At 54.8% G+C, this 14,433-nt stretch overlaps 1 long non-coding RNA gene across 1 annotated transcript; it reads left to right on the top strand.

Annotated features, from left to right (window-relative positions):
• Window positions 1-238: 238 nt before the first annotated feature.
• On the top strand, window positions 239-12,032 carry LOC307105678. Its single transcript, XR_013814052.1, has 3 exons — window positions 239-443; window positions 9,836-10,017; window positions 10,479-12,032. It is a non-coding gene; the product is annotated as an uncharacterized lncRNA (long non-coding RNA).
• The last annotated feature ends 2,401 nt before the right edge of the window (window positions 12,033-14,433 follow it).

Below are 14,433 nucleotides of genomic sequence, written 5' to 3'. Positions count from 1 at the left end.
GTTTCTTTGGGGTGAGTTTTCTTACCCTGATTTTTCTTTAAGGATCTACCCTGCATCTTACGCTGCCTCATGTAAGAAAAAGAATAACCTGAAATAACCAAAGGGCTTAGTGAGTATTTCACAATAAAACCAGGACGGGAGGTTTTGTTTTTGTAATCTGTGTGCGAGTCGGCTTAGCGTTTTGTGCGTGTGGAGGAGAGAATGTCTGGAACATACAAGTCTGATGCCAGTTATTTCCTGTATTGGATTAAATGAGTTACTGTTCTAACTCATCTGCTCTCTGTGGTTTGTACGAGGATATGTTTATCCAGCTGCTTTTTATAACTACATCGTCTTGAAATATCACCATACTGCACCCAGCCGCCACCCTAAACCGACATTCCTCTTCTTATGTAACCACTCTGAGAATACCCTTCCAGATGTGACCGGCGCACTTCACCGCTGTGAGTGGGGGACCGTGTCCTGGGCGGGACCGTGTCCTGGGGGGGGCCGTGCACATGGTTGCAGCCTTAGAGCTGCCTGGAGACAAGGAGAGTTTGGGGGTGGACGCTGGACGTTTTGGGGACAAACAGCAGTGAAGGGAGGCTCGCGGGAGGACAGTTTGCAGTTACAAGGCAATCAAGCCAGAAAGAAAAGTAGTAAAGAAGAAAGTTAGGTTTTCTTTGAAGAGGAGGAGTGTGCACTGTCGATGGGTTTCCTCCACTTCTCACATCAATGTTTCTCTCCTTCTCCCTCGCTAAAAATCAGTTTATTTTAAAAAGATATATCAGCCTCTGTTTCCTCCTGGTACATTATGTGATTTAATTTTACAGTAAAATAGCAGATAATTTGAAATATGATGGTGTACGGGATAACTTTAGCTTTTGCCCAAGGTTTGGTGACTTTTCCAAGATAGTCCAATCTTTGTCTATTCTTTTTAATAATAACCTGAATAAAATCAATGTCCATCACTTATTTTTACATGTTTTGGGGTTGATTTATCCACCTAATTTATACCCCTACACCATGCTGCTTCAATCTGATAGCTTTGAAATACATTATAATATCAAAATTGGTAAACCAAAGCTTTCTTACAGCTCCTCTTTTGACACAGTATTCTTCCACCAACTATTGATGTTTGGTTAAATAGCTTCTCCGCTCTAGGCCTCCGTTTCTATACTCACGTAACAAAAAGGCTAGAACAAAGTATCTCTAAGTTTTCTCTCAAATTCAATACTCGCCTAATTTTTAATCTGTTACATTCCCACCATGGAAAAGTATTTTATCACATATTCTGTCCAAACTGACACAGGAGGCAAACGGGCTGTGGGGACTCTGTAGCTCAGTGCCCTGGGGCTCTGTCTGTCCGTCTCCACGTGGCTCGGCCCAGGCCTTGCTGCCGGAAACGTCCCCTGTAAACAGGAGAGAAAACCCCAGATCATGAAGAACCCTAATTTAAATTTTCTTCAACTAAATGTTTTGCCTGTTGGTGCTATATTTAAGAAATAACTTTGGAAACGAGTTTTTAAAAGTGCTTTATTTTCTGCTAAAATACCACCAAATACGTAAATCATTTCCATTTGAACCGCATGTGCAGCTTTTAAATAATCAGCCATCCATCTCAGAGGGCGGGTGGTGGGTTCAGAGAGAAGGTGACTGGGACTCGCAGCCATAGGGTCGCCTTAATGCGGGCTCTTCCATGGGGTTCAGATTTCTCTTTCTGGGTTTGGAGCACAGCACTATGCCCTGGGAGAGGGGGATCTGGATTGTTAGTTTCTTGAAAGATTTAAACTGGGATGCAAAGTCCTCGGAGCTTCGACAGGCGTTTGTCTGGGCCACAGTCATCCACGCGGCTTCACTCCTGCTCGAGGCGCTGGACCTGGGTGCGGACGGCAGATGTCCCCGGGAGAAACTCGTTTTCTTACAGTTCGTGTCCCCTTAACTGTGTTGAAGAACCAACTTCAGAATAATTTTATTTTAAGTGGAATTCAAGCTCCGGGGAAGCAGGTGGAAGAAAGTCTGATGAACAGTTTCCAGCGTCGCCCCGCCGCCCCGTCCTGGATGAGCCCAGGGTTGCGACGTGTGGTGGTTGTGTGCCGCCGGCCGCAGGCTGCTGGTGTTGTGCTGAGGTTTCTGTGTCTCTGTCCCCGCAGGATGCTGGTCTGTGGTCTTTTCTCCGGTGACGTCTCTGGTTTGGGCACCAGGTGAAGCTGCCTCTGAGGGAGGAAGTGTTCCCTCTGCTTCTGCAGAGAAAGAGGCTGAGAGACTGGGCGTGCTCGCTTCCTAAGTGCCTGGTACCTCGATTGTTTTAAAGTGTGAGTGACCTGGAATCACTGCTGACGAACTTGGAGGCTGAGTGACCATGGGAAGCCAGTGCACAGGGCGGGCCTGGAGCGTGGGTCTTCCCCGGCCTGGCGTGGAGCGGAGGTTTCTGGTGAAAAGGGAGAACTAAAACCCCACATTTCAGTGTGAATCTAACCCGAATCTTAATGTTCCAGTTCTGGTGGGAAAATATTTCTAAACTTGTATCCCTTCATTGTTTAGAAAGAGGTTCAGTGCGTTTTGAAAAATGTGCTTACCATCGCCACGTCGATTGCCAGGCTGGCGGTGAAGGTCTAAGAATTCCCTTAGTGTTTAAGATGCAAACGAGAATGGCTCCTGTTATTTGAAAATATTATAGATTTGAACGTTGATTTAAGGAGTACATTTGATTGTGTTTGTGGAAAAGGAAACTCATGACTCGGGATAAAATTTTTATTTCTTTTTCTGCATCTCTTTTCTTGGCTGAACTCCCAACCATAGAAAATGAGACGTATATTCCTGTGGTTGCCCTTAATGCAGGATTTTTAACTCAAATCTTTTGCCCGCTCACTGCGTGCCCCTAAGTGAGTTTCCACTCGACTTTTCCAACCGGCCTCCGGGGCAGCCAGGCCCCCACTTCACATTTTCCTAGATCGCGGTTCCACTTTTAAATCGGGAAATGGTGACTCAGCTAAAGGCTCATTTATGTTAAACACATTTACCAAAAAAATATCTGGGGGAACAGAGAAAGACTTCAAGTCACGCTCTTTCCACGGTGCCTATAACATTTTTAGGCTCTGTCACTTTTACAGCTCTCATATTTTACTCCATAATATCTTCCAGATATTTTTTTCATTAAACGTTCACTCACAGTTATTTGATGTTATTCCTATTCCAAAACTTCATGCTCAGTTCACAATTCTTTCTTATACAACCTCAACTGTAAAAGCAAATATTTATTGGACTTATTTCGGTCAGTAACATAGTTTCTCAGACATTGAAACTGTACTTGAATGAACTGTCTCTGCAGTTAGGCATTTGCATTAAGATAAGTTATTTATTAATCAGGAAGTCCCCAAATTATTCATTTTTTAAAATATATTTTTAGCCCTCACTGGTTTGGCTCAGTGGATAGAGCGTCGGCCTGTGGACTGAAGGGTCCCAGGTTCGATTCTGGTCAAGGGCATGTATCTTGGTTGCAGGCACATCCCCAGTAGGGGGTGTTCAGGAGGCAGCTGATTGATGTTTCTCTCTTGTCGATGTTTTTACTCTCTATCCCTCTTCCTTCCTCTCTGTAAAAAATCAATAAAACATATTTTTAAAAAATAAAAAATATTTTTATTGATTTCAGAGCGTAAGGGAGAGATAGAAACATCAATGATGAGAGAAAATCATTGATCAGCTGCCTCCTGCATGCTCCCTATCAGGTATTTGAGCCCGCAACCCGGGTATGTGCCCTTGACCGGAATTGAACCTGGGACCCATCAGTCTGCAGGCCACTGCTCTATCCACTGAGCAAGACCAGCTAGGGCTGAGCCAAACCAGTTAGGGCCATATCTTTGATGCTGTGAATTTAAGAAAAAACATACATTTGCATTATCTCTAGGGTATGTAATGGGAGAAACAGCTAATATTGAGAGTACTGCGCATTTCATCACCATTTCTTTCGAGTGAAAGTCTTGGTTTTGCATCAGGCATCTGGAAAGTCATTGAGGATCCCGGATTCCATGCTGGGGAGGGACCGAAGGCGCAGGGGGAGAGCGCCTCCTTGTGGCGGTGCCTGGTCGCTCTGGGAGGAATGCCCGCACCCTGGTGCGCAGTGACGGGCCCGTGTGTCTGTTTCCTGGGCGGCCAGACTTGGACATGCAGCCTCTCCTCTCCGCTCCCGTGAGTCACCCACGGACCCGGGAAAGGAAGTCCTCGCGAGTGTGGTGGCAACGTAGCGCGCAGGACTCGGGCAGAAGTCACCGCAGACAACACCTTGCTCTGTGCAGTTCACCTTACTCACAGGAGCCCCAGCTGAACACAGCTCCGTGCAGTGCCACGAGAACCCGGATACACGGGCACATCCACGCGGTAGCATAGCGCAGAGCTGCGTCTTGAAGCGAATGATGCGCTGCAGCCCAATGTGTTCAGTGACAGCGCCAGGCTCCGGAGGAAGGCCCCCTGCAGGCCCCTCACAAGAGGTAGCAGGGAAGACCAAGCTGGTCCACGGCCACAGCCGCCGTCACCGTGGTCACCACAGGTGGAGAGGAGGCTGCCTGGGAGCACGTGACGGAACGGCCCGGGAGACTGGACACGCCCACATCGTCACCTGGATGTCCCTTAACAGGGCGACCTAGGTAAACATTCAGGGAGCTACACCCGACACAGGTGCTTTCTACAGCGATGGTCCCTCCGTTCAGAAGCCTTGCAGGCCAAAGGAGGGAGGCGTCTGAGTCGCGGGGGCAGGTCATTGGCCTTCAGGAGTTCACAGCCGTCCTTTGAGTAACCACAGCGTCCCTGTCAAGACATCACCTGCTCACAGAGTAAAAGACGAGAGCAGGTGTGAGGGACGACAGGTGCTTGAATTAGTCCTTGCAGAGATAGGACAACATTCTGACCCGAGAAACTCGACGTGAGCAGAGGGGAGTCAGGGCCCATTCAGACCGTGAGTAGAGTGGGGCTCCCCTCCATCCTCCACCCTCAGGCGCCACCAGCCTGGTCCCGACGGCACCGCACGTGTCTGCGAAGGGAAAGGCCTGACGCTTCGTGATGTTTTTAAATTGAAAAGTGTGCATCTGAGAAGTGATGAAAAGCCAGAATTTTGAGAGGGAAACTTCTCATGAGATCACATCCCAAAGTTGAGTCTGTGTGGGAACGCGCCAGAGCAGCGTGCGTTAACAAGAGGCTGGACTTCGGGGTGGACTTCAGGGTCCTCGCGTTCCCACGCCGGCCCCACCCGGCACTCTGGGTGGCCTGGAGAAAGGAACTCAATCCCCAGGTCCAGGACGATAGGCCAGCCCAGAGCCGGGCTGAGCGAGAGGCGGCAGTGAGCGACGGGGTCCAGCCAATTCTCCCCACCCCTCGTCGGAATGTTGACCCTCACCACGGCCCTGATACATATACCGTGACCATAGAAGTATTTGGGCGTCGACCAAGAGGTCCCAGCTGTCTCTCTTCTCAAAGTCTACATCTCGACTCAGATCATTGCTGCATTGCAAACACAGAAAACTATGCGGCCTGCCCACACCAAAGAGCCCCGGGGCTGGAGAGACCCGGACCAGGGCAGGCAGTACCTTCCGGAGAAAGCCGCTCTCTGTAGTCAGCCGTCTGCAGCTGCAAAGCCTGCTCCCTCCTCACTCCTGCTGTCAGGAAACCAGCTGCACACACTGGACGGAGCAGCCCCCTCCGAGGGCCGGAGGGCGGGTGGCCAAAGGCGCCACCGATCCGGAGGTCTGGACTTGCTTCACTTCTGGGAAGTGAGGGCTGGACTAGAGAGAAAGATAAGGACATTTATAAAGACAAGATCAGGGGAATTTCAAAAGTTCCGTGGGGTCATACCGACAGGCCACCGACCCCACTGTTAAACGTGTGTGAAAAAGGCCTCGGCGGGCGGCTGGCACGTGCTCATCTCGATGCCCGTCGGCCACAGCCGCCCATCCACGTGCTCATTAAACACCTACTGCCTTCCAGGGAGCCTGTGCTCAGAACATTCAGCACGTAGAACTCAGTTCCTCTCCTGAAGCAGAGCTCACACGGCCCCTGTGCATCCTCACGGAGAGGATGGACTGCCACCAGGAGCCATGTCAGCCCTCGGGTGGCCACTGACACCTCTTCTTCTCCCTTAATTCCTGGGGCCATCAGTCAGTCACCCTGATGGCTCATTCTTCAGGGAAAGTTGGTCTTGGGAGATTCAGGAAAAATCAACAAACAAACATATTAGGCAACTTGAGACGAAGCCAAGGGCTACCCGATGCTGCGAAAATTCAGACGAGTCGGGGTCATCGTCTCACCCCTCTTGGCTTAGAGATCTAAAACTCAGGCAAGGACGGGATGCCTATGGTCGCCGCGAGCATCCGAGACTGTCCAAGGGCTTGAGCAGGCAGCGAAGATGTTGTTTTTGGCTGCATGCTGTCAGCAGCCGTTAGTCAGTCAGTGAAGTTGATCACATGCTCCGTGAAGGAGTCCACACACAGCTGAACTGCTAGGACGACGTTAGATCACAAAGAGCAATCTGAGAAAACAAACTTCACAGCTAATGTGTCTAATAAAAGCCTGTCCACCTGGAAAAGCCTGGAGTCTCAACAGAGGCCTAGAGCTCCAATATTTGGGAGGTCCTGGCATCCGAGGAGCTGTGGCCACGCAGACTCTCCCCAGACACTGGAAAGAGTCACAGCCACGATGCAGGTCAGGACACACGTCCCACCTTCCTTCCACTAGAACGTGTGAGTGCAGAGACGCACACGCAGACACTGCACACAGGGCCACACTGCACACAGGGCCGCACTGCGCACAGGGCCACACTGCACACAGGGCCACACTGCACACAGGGCCACACTGCACACAGGGCAACAGTGAGCACAGGGCCACACTGCACACAGGGCCACAGTGAGCACAGGGCCACACTGCACACAGGGCCACACTGCACACAGGGCCACAGTGAGCACAGGGCCACACTGCACACAGGGCTGCACTGCACACAGGGCCACAGTGAGCACAGGGCCGCAGTGAGCACAGGGCCACACTGCACACAGGGCCACACTGCACACAGGGCCACAGTGAGCACAGGGCCACACTGCACACAGGGCCACAGTGAGCACAGGGCCACAGTGAACACAGGGCCACACTGAGCACAGGGCCACAGTGAGCACAGGGCCACACTGAGCACAGGGCCACACTGCACACAGGGCCGCACTGCACACAGGGCCGCAGTGAGCACAGGGCCACACTGCACACAGGGCCGCAGTGAACACAGGGCCACACTGAGCACAGGGCCACAGTGAGCACAGGGCCACACTGAGCACTGGGCCACAGTGAGCACAGGGCCACACTGCACACAGGGCCACACTGAGCACAGGGCCACAGTGAGCACAGGGCCACAGTGAGCACAGGGCCACAGTGAGCACAGGGCCACACTGCACACAGGGCCGCACTGCGCACAGGGCCACACTGCACACAGGGCCACATTGCACGCAGGGCCACACTGCGCACAGGGCCACACTGCACACAGGGCCGCACTGAGCACTGGGCCACAGTGAGCACAGGGCCACACTGCACGCAGGGCCGCACTGCACACAGGGCCGCACTGCACGCAGGGCCACAGTGAGCACAGGGCCACACTGCACACAGGGCCACACTGAGCACTGGGCCACAGTGAGCACAGGGCCACACTGCACACAGGGCCACACTGAGCACTGGGCCACAGTGAGCACAGGGCCACACTGCACACAGGGCCACACTGAGCACTGGGCCACACTGCACGCAGGGCCACACTGAGCACTGGGCCACAGTGAGCACAGGGCCACACTGCACACAGGGCCACACTGAGCACTGGGCCACAGTGAGCACAGGGCCACACTGAGCACAGGGCCACAGTGAGCACAGGGCCACACTGCACACAGGGCCACACTGCACACAGGGCCACACTGCACGCAGGGCCACAGTGAGCACAGGGCCACACTGCACACAGGGCCACAGTGAGCACAGGGCCACACTGCACACAGGGCCGCACTGCGCACAGGGCCACACTGCACGCAGGGCCACAGTGAGCACAGGGCTGCACTGCACGCAGGGCCACACTGCACGCAGGGCCACACCGGCCCTTTGGTAGGGCGTCCACCCCACATCCTGCCTGGCTTTGGCTCTGTGTTGTCTGCAGCAATGTGCAGTTGAACAATGTCTGTTCTGAGCTCTTTGGACCTGTGTGGACACATCTTCTCAGAGCCATGCAGGCGGCCAGGGCCCCTAGAGGGCGGGACTCACCGTCATTGATTCATAATCCAAGTTCCTCCTTCCTAAAGATGCCTCTGCAAGCCTCCAGGGCAGGGGCGTCACCACCGCCCGCCAGTGCTCGTCAGTTCTGTGAAAGCCAGCCTGGGAATCGTTCAGCGCCAGCCACATCCAGGAACTTACAGACGTGTTACCTACACAACAGTGTTCTTCAGTCAAGGGCACGTGAGAGTGGTCATCTCATCAGAAGGCATAACTGCAAAGTCCCCGGAGTAGTCGGAGAGAAAGGGGGCCGATGTTAATGCCAACTTTTAATTCATTGAGATGGGAAGTGCGTATCTTAAAACCTAAGGCAGTACAAAGAGGAGACCTGTTTTTTGTCAGTCACTAAAGCTGCTGATGTGATAAAATACGTAAATCACTTCAGAACACACTGGCCGCGTGTGTCGCCCACAGAACTGCAAAGGGCAGCTGCAGCCTCGCTCCGCGCCTGGGGTGGTAATGAGACGCGGCGCACATCAGCGTGGGCACCGGGAGTCAGAGCCCATGTGCTGGCCGGAGCACGCCCCGGGCGGAGGAACCAGGGGCGCCGCCAGCTGCCTCCCGTGACCCCGGAAAGCAAAGCCCACCTCACCCCTCAGTTTCCATTCCTCCGAGTCCTTTTCCAGCCGCTCCCTCGCTCCCAGCACCTTGGAAAAAGTGCATTCCATTAAGTATGAACACCAGCAACGGACAGGAACGTTCTGGGAAATGGGGAAACGCGGAATTTATGCTCCTTCATGTGGTCCCAGCGAATGTGAAGCAAGAACTTCCCACTGGAATGTCCGTATTCCAGATCATTCCAAACCGGCATTTTTGGTGGAATTGCTGTGTAAACACATATGTTGACTGTACTTTTGTCTAAGCCTCTGTGACAGGGTCCCATTTCCATGTAAAACTATGAGGAGAGAGAGAAAATTTCCTTTAGCCTATAAATCCCAGGTGCCCAGGGAATTTTTAAAGTTCATTTAAGGAGGTAAATGTTAATTATGCCCTGAAAGTGGCCATGAGGGATGGATTTCCGTTTTGTGGGCCGCCCCCCCCCCACCCCCCCCCCCACATAACCATGAGTAGCTGTTTTTTGATATTTACTTAAAATTTCTGCTGAAACCGGTTTGGCTCAGTGGATAGAGCGTCGGTCTGCGGACTGAAAGGTCCCGGGTTCGATTCCGGTCAAGGGCATGTACCTTGGTTGCGGGCACATCCCCAGTAGGGGGTGTGCAGGAGGCAGCTGATCGATGTTTCTCTATCATCGATGTTTCTAACTGTCTCTTCCTCTCTGTAAAAAATCAATAAAATATATTTTTTTAAAAAATCTACCACCATAGTCTTAAGAAAAATTGATATAGCAAGTAAGTTAAGAAACATATATTTTCAGATTTAAATTATGTCTTAGACTAAATTTAAATTCTACAGCAAAAAGAGGTTCTGGAAATGGCTCATTTAAGGAGTGGAACTGTTAGGAGTCCCACAATAATCTTTCTGTCATAAACTTAATTATAATTTAAATAAGACAATAACATTGGGGGGCTGGGGATGGGTGGGGACCCTGCGGTGTTGACCAGGACGCACACCTCTTCCCCAGGTGCCGCTGGTGATGGAGGCTGGGCAGTGCCGAGACACCATGGGCGCAGGGAGAGCCAGGAGCAACCAGTGAGAACGGGCGTTAACCAAGGTGCCTGTTCAAGGGCCGTTTACACCACAATCATGAGAACAGCACGTCGCGTTTCCGCTACGTCAAACGAAGGTGTGCGTTCCGGAAGTCGGGTGAGTGACAACTGTGAGAATGTCCAGGCAACATTCCCCCAATCAGCTGAGCTTCCAGTTTCCAGTTGTGATTGAAATTCACAGTCAACTGCAGACGTTTGGGATTAGCAAGGGTCGTATTCCCGAGTGATTCTTGGAAAGCGATCTAGTCAGCTGGCTAGGCTCCCTCCGGCTCATTCAGATTTCGCTGGCATACACGGAGGGTCAGGACTCCACCATCTCCCCACCCGTGCCGTGATGTTCTCGCTTGTTGAGCTCAGCGGCGTTTCTCTAACTCCCGTGTCCGGATAAGCGTCCCTCCTCACGCTCTTGCTGGCGTTAGCTGTCTGGCCTCAGGTCAGACATGCTCCGACCTCCTTTGTCCTTGCACCCGCATCTCTCCACGAGGTGGAGCAGGCCTTGGGGATGGCGCAGGGCCGGGGCGCTAGGAGTTCCCTTACGAAGCCTTTCACCTCCTGCAGCGGAGGCTCTGAGCACCTCGATGGCGTGCGGGGAGTGAGGACACGGTCAGAGCGCACATCCAGGCGGGGAAGCCCCGTGACTTGTCCCCGCGGCTCTCACTCTGAAAGAACTCATAAAACGTCAGCTTTGACACTTGAAGACGCGGGAAGTCCTAGGACAGGATTCGCCACGAGCTGGGTCCACCCTCCTGTCCAGCCTACATGGAGCCTTGGTGCTGCGTCTGAAAACGCCCCGGCGGGCTGAGGACGGAGATGACGGAGATGGTCCTCATGTCCTCGAGGCTCCAAACCAAACAAAACCTGCTCCCTTCCTCGTCCCCAAACCCTTTTCATGCCGACTTTTCCAAAACGCTAGCTGCAGGGCAAGATAAAGCAAAGAACATGTGTTTCTGTTCAAGAAACGTTAAAACAAATACGTAATGATTTCTTGGTCAGTTTTCCTTTCCCCGGAGAGAGATCATCTGCAGGCACATATGGCGTGAGCGTCGCCTTCCCGCCCGGGAAGCCCGGCATTCCCATCGCAGCCCACCAGCCGCCAGGAGACGGGCGCAGAGTTCAGGGCGGGAGGCCGGCCAAGGTCGACCTAGGGCAGTGATGGGCAACCTTTTGAGCTTGGTGTGTCAAACTTCGCCAAAAAACTGAGCATAACTCGGGTAGTGTGTCACTTTGAGGAAAAAACATGATTTCGCAAATGTTTCATCCTCAGGAGCAGCAAATGTTTCTTCCTCGGCATGCGGCCACATGTCATCAGAAATGGCTACGCGTGTCATAGGTTCGCCATCACTGACCTAGGGCCTGTGCCTCCGTGGGAGCCGGACGGAAGCATGCGTCCTTGTCGTGTGTTGGCGTCGGTCGCTTGATATCGATAAAGAAGGAAGCAAAGGGAGTAGCATCAGGGAGCGTCATCAGCCAGGAAGCAGGCACTGGCTTCACAGGAAGTTACAGCTTCACACTCCCCCCCCCCCCCCCGCCCCGGGGCAGATCGTGGGGAAGGGATGGAGCCCCAAAGGGGAGCCCAGGTGGGCCATAGAGGCTGTCAGTCAAGCCTGGGGAAAGGATCGGATTGGATAAGAGACACCACCCCAGAAGATCTAGGAAATAGACTGGTTAGGGGGAGGGCCCATCAGAAGCCCGAAAAACGTGGGAAGTTGATGGGTTAGTTTAAAAGAGCGCCTGGTCCTTCCCATGCCTGAGATAATTCAATCCCAGCTACAGAGCTCGCTTTCCCCCCCGCCCCTTCTCTCTCTCAAATCAATTTAAAGGGTCTTGATGGGCAGTGTGTGCAAGGCTGGGTGCACACACCCCCTTGGTTCAACGCCCAGTGTGGCCCGCTTAGTGGGTTGCAGCTTTAAGAAACTTGGAAACTGGGGTTTCCCAGGGGCTGAGCTGCTTTGCACTCCCAGCAGCACCTGGGAGAGGCCGTCCCCTCCCGTCCCGGCTAGTGCCAGGCGGGCAGTCTGTTTCAGCCGTTTGATGGGACGGGGACGGGGACGGTCTCCTAGTCGTCCCGATGGGCGGTCTCAATGACGAGTGCTGAATATCAATCGGGTCCTCGCGTGAAATTCACGTGCAAGACGCTCAGAGCACCCTTGAGATGTGAGGCCCCGACCTCCACACGGGAGTCGCTGAGGGGAGCCGGCAGTCTGGCCTTCAGCCGGATTCCAGGGGCGCCAAGCAGCCGTGGGCATCCCCGGTGCTGTTTGAGAAACCTGGGCCTGGGCTCAGCTCGCTGTGCCCGCCTCCCCTGCCGGCGGCTGGGGGCTGTGGAGACACACGGAGACCCCAGCGATGCCAGCCCCACCCCCAGCGCGAGGCAGGCTCCGCTGCTGCGCTGAGCGAAGCGTTTGGTGCCCGGTGCCGTGGCCAGACGGGTGGAAGGCTGGGGCGCGAGGGGCCGTGTGTCAGAGCGGGTGGTCCCCTCAGAAGGGACAGACGTTTGCTGGCCGTCTGGTCTCGGGTCAGACTTGCTCCGATTTACTTTGTCCTCAACACCGCGAGTGGAAGAGGCCGGTGGGACGGGCCCCTCGTTGGAGGGCCGAGGGCGGGGCGGGCACCTTCGGAGCGGGATGGCTCAGGAGCGGTGGGTGCTGGCGCCTGGGCGTGTGGGGCACCCGCTCCGGGTCGGGGGCTGTGTCCCCCACCTTGAACCTCCCACTCCAGCTGTGTCCGGCGAGAGTGCCTGGGGCTGTGGAGACGCACAGAGACCCCAGCGTCTGACACCAGCCTCCTGTGGCTCCTCTTCCACAGGCCGAGAGCCGCCTGGACTCGGGATAAGGGGCCCGGGGCCCCGCGGCGCCTGTCATTGTCCTGGTATTTCCCTCCCCCCAAGAGGCTGCGAACGCTGAGCCATCCTGGTTCCTTAGGAAACAGCCTCGCCTTTTTCTCCGCCGAGCACGCTCTCCTCCTGCGGGATCAGGTGATGGCTCACATCTGCCCAGATGCCACGGCCTCTGGGGAACCCACAGTGACACCCCGCATTCTGGGGGGGCGGGGGGGGGCAGGAGGTCCTCCGTTTACTTTCGGAACTTTGTCCACTCGACAGCGGTGACGGTGCCCGCGGTCCTGTCCCTGGGAGCCCGGCCTCCTCGGGCTGACCTCACGCCATCTGGGCCAGCGGGCACTGGGTGTCACGGGGGGGGGGGGGGGGGGGGCAGGCACTGCCGGGCGAGGCCGTGTGAACCTGAGCACCAGTCCGTGGCACGGAAGTCCCTGCCAGAGACGCGCTGACAAACCCCTCAGTGCATTGGACAGAGGCTGCCGCTGCCCCGGGTTATTGCCAGAGCGTTTGCCGGGAGCACACCCCAGGCCCAGGCCGTTTCCCTGGCACCGGCTGCCGTGCCCTCAGCCCCTCCCTATGCATCTGGCGTGGCCCCCGTGCCCCCACGTGGGCACTGAGCATGCGAGAAGGCGGTTTCCAAGGGAATGAGGCAGCGCACGGCGCTGTGACGGACCAGGTCGCCGCGGGCCCCATCGGGGGAGGGGCTCGGAGGGAAGCCGAGTCCACGGTCAGAGGGGTGGGAGGCAGGCGGTGACCGCCTGGGCACCAGGAACTCGTGCCCGGCCCTCCTGTCCCCTCCTTCTCTCCCAGGGGACTTCATGGGGGACGGGGTCGTGGTTACGGGTTGCACACTGAGGTTTATAATGCCAGTGTTCTAAACAAGGGTGTGGACTTTTCTCTCTCTCCTTTTTTTTGGATCCTCACCCTAGGGTATTTTTTCCATTGGCTTTGAGAGAGAGTGGAAGGGAGGGGGAGAGACGGAGAGAAACACCGATGTGAGAGAGACACATCGATTGGCTGCCTCCTGCATGCCCCCAACCAGGGCCGGGAGCCTGCTACCGTGGTACGTGCCCTTGACCGGAATCGAACCCGGGACCCTTCAGTCTGCAGCCAATGCCCTATCCACTGAGCCACCGGCCAGGGCTGGACTTCTCATTTATTGGCCAAAATGAACTTGTTCCCCGTCCCGGACTCCACTCTGCTGGGTTTAAACGTGGAGAACTCGCTGGGTTTAAACGTGGAGGACAGTCCTTGACACATGTTCAGAAACAGGAATGTCAACAGGAAACAGGAAGGAAAGTTATGATTGTGCGTGAAGAGCTTAGTCCTGGGACACCAATTCCCTTTGCGCAACCCCTTCTGGCACCTTCCGCTGCCGCCTCAGCTCCGCCCAGGTGTGTGCACTCAGCTCTGAGCCCGGTGTCCCTGCCACGGCCTCACTTCCTCCGGAGGGCCAGGTCCCCAGGGCCCCGCCACCCCGCCCCCCACCCCCCGCCCGTCCTCTCCACCTCCGCCCCCCCCACCCCTCTCTGTCTCAGCACCTCAGTGGTGATGCGGTCCTGTCACCTCCCCCACTGGAAAGGACACTCAACAGTAACAGAATTTTGCCCGGGGTGTATTGCTATGCCCCCACTCCTAGAATAAATATTTGTTCATTTAAAAGCTGCAGTGCTACGA

Source organism: Cnephaeus nilssonii (genome assembly GCF_951640355.1).
Source record: "Cnephaeus nilssonii genome assembly, chromosome: 9".
Taxonomy (NCBI): Eukaryota; Metazoa; Chordata; class Mammalia; order Chiroptera; family Vespertilionidae; genus Cnephaeus; species Cnephaeus nilssonii.
Note: the sequence above shows the minus strand (reverse complement) of the source record. Positions and strands in the feature narration are given on the sequence as shown.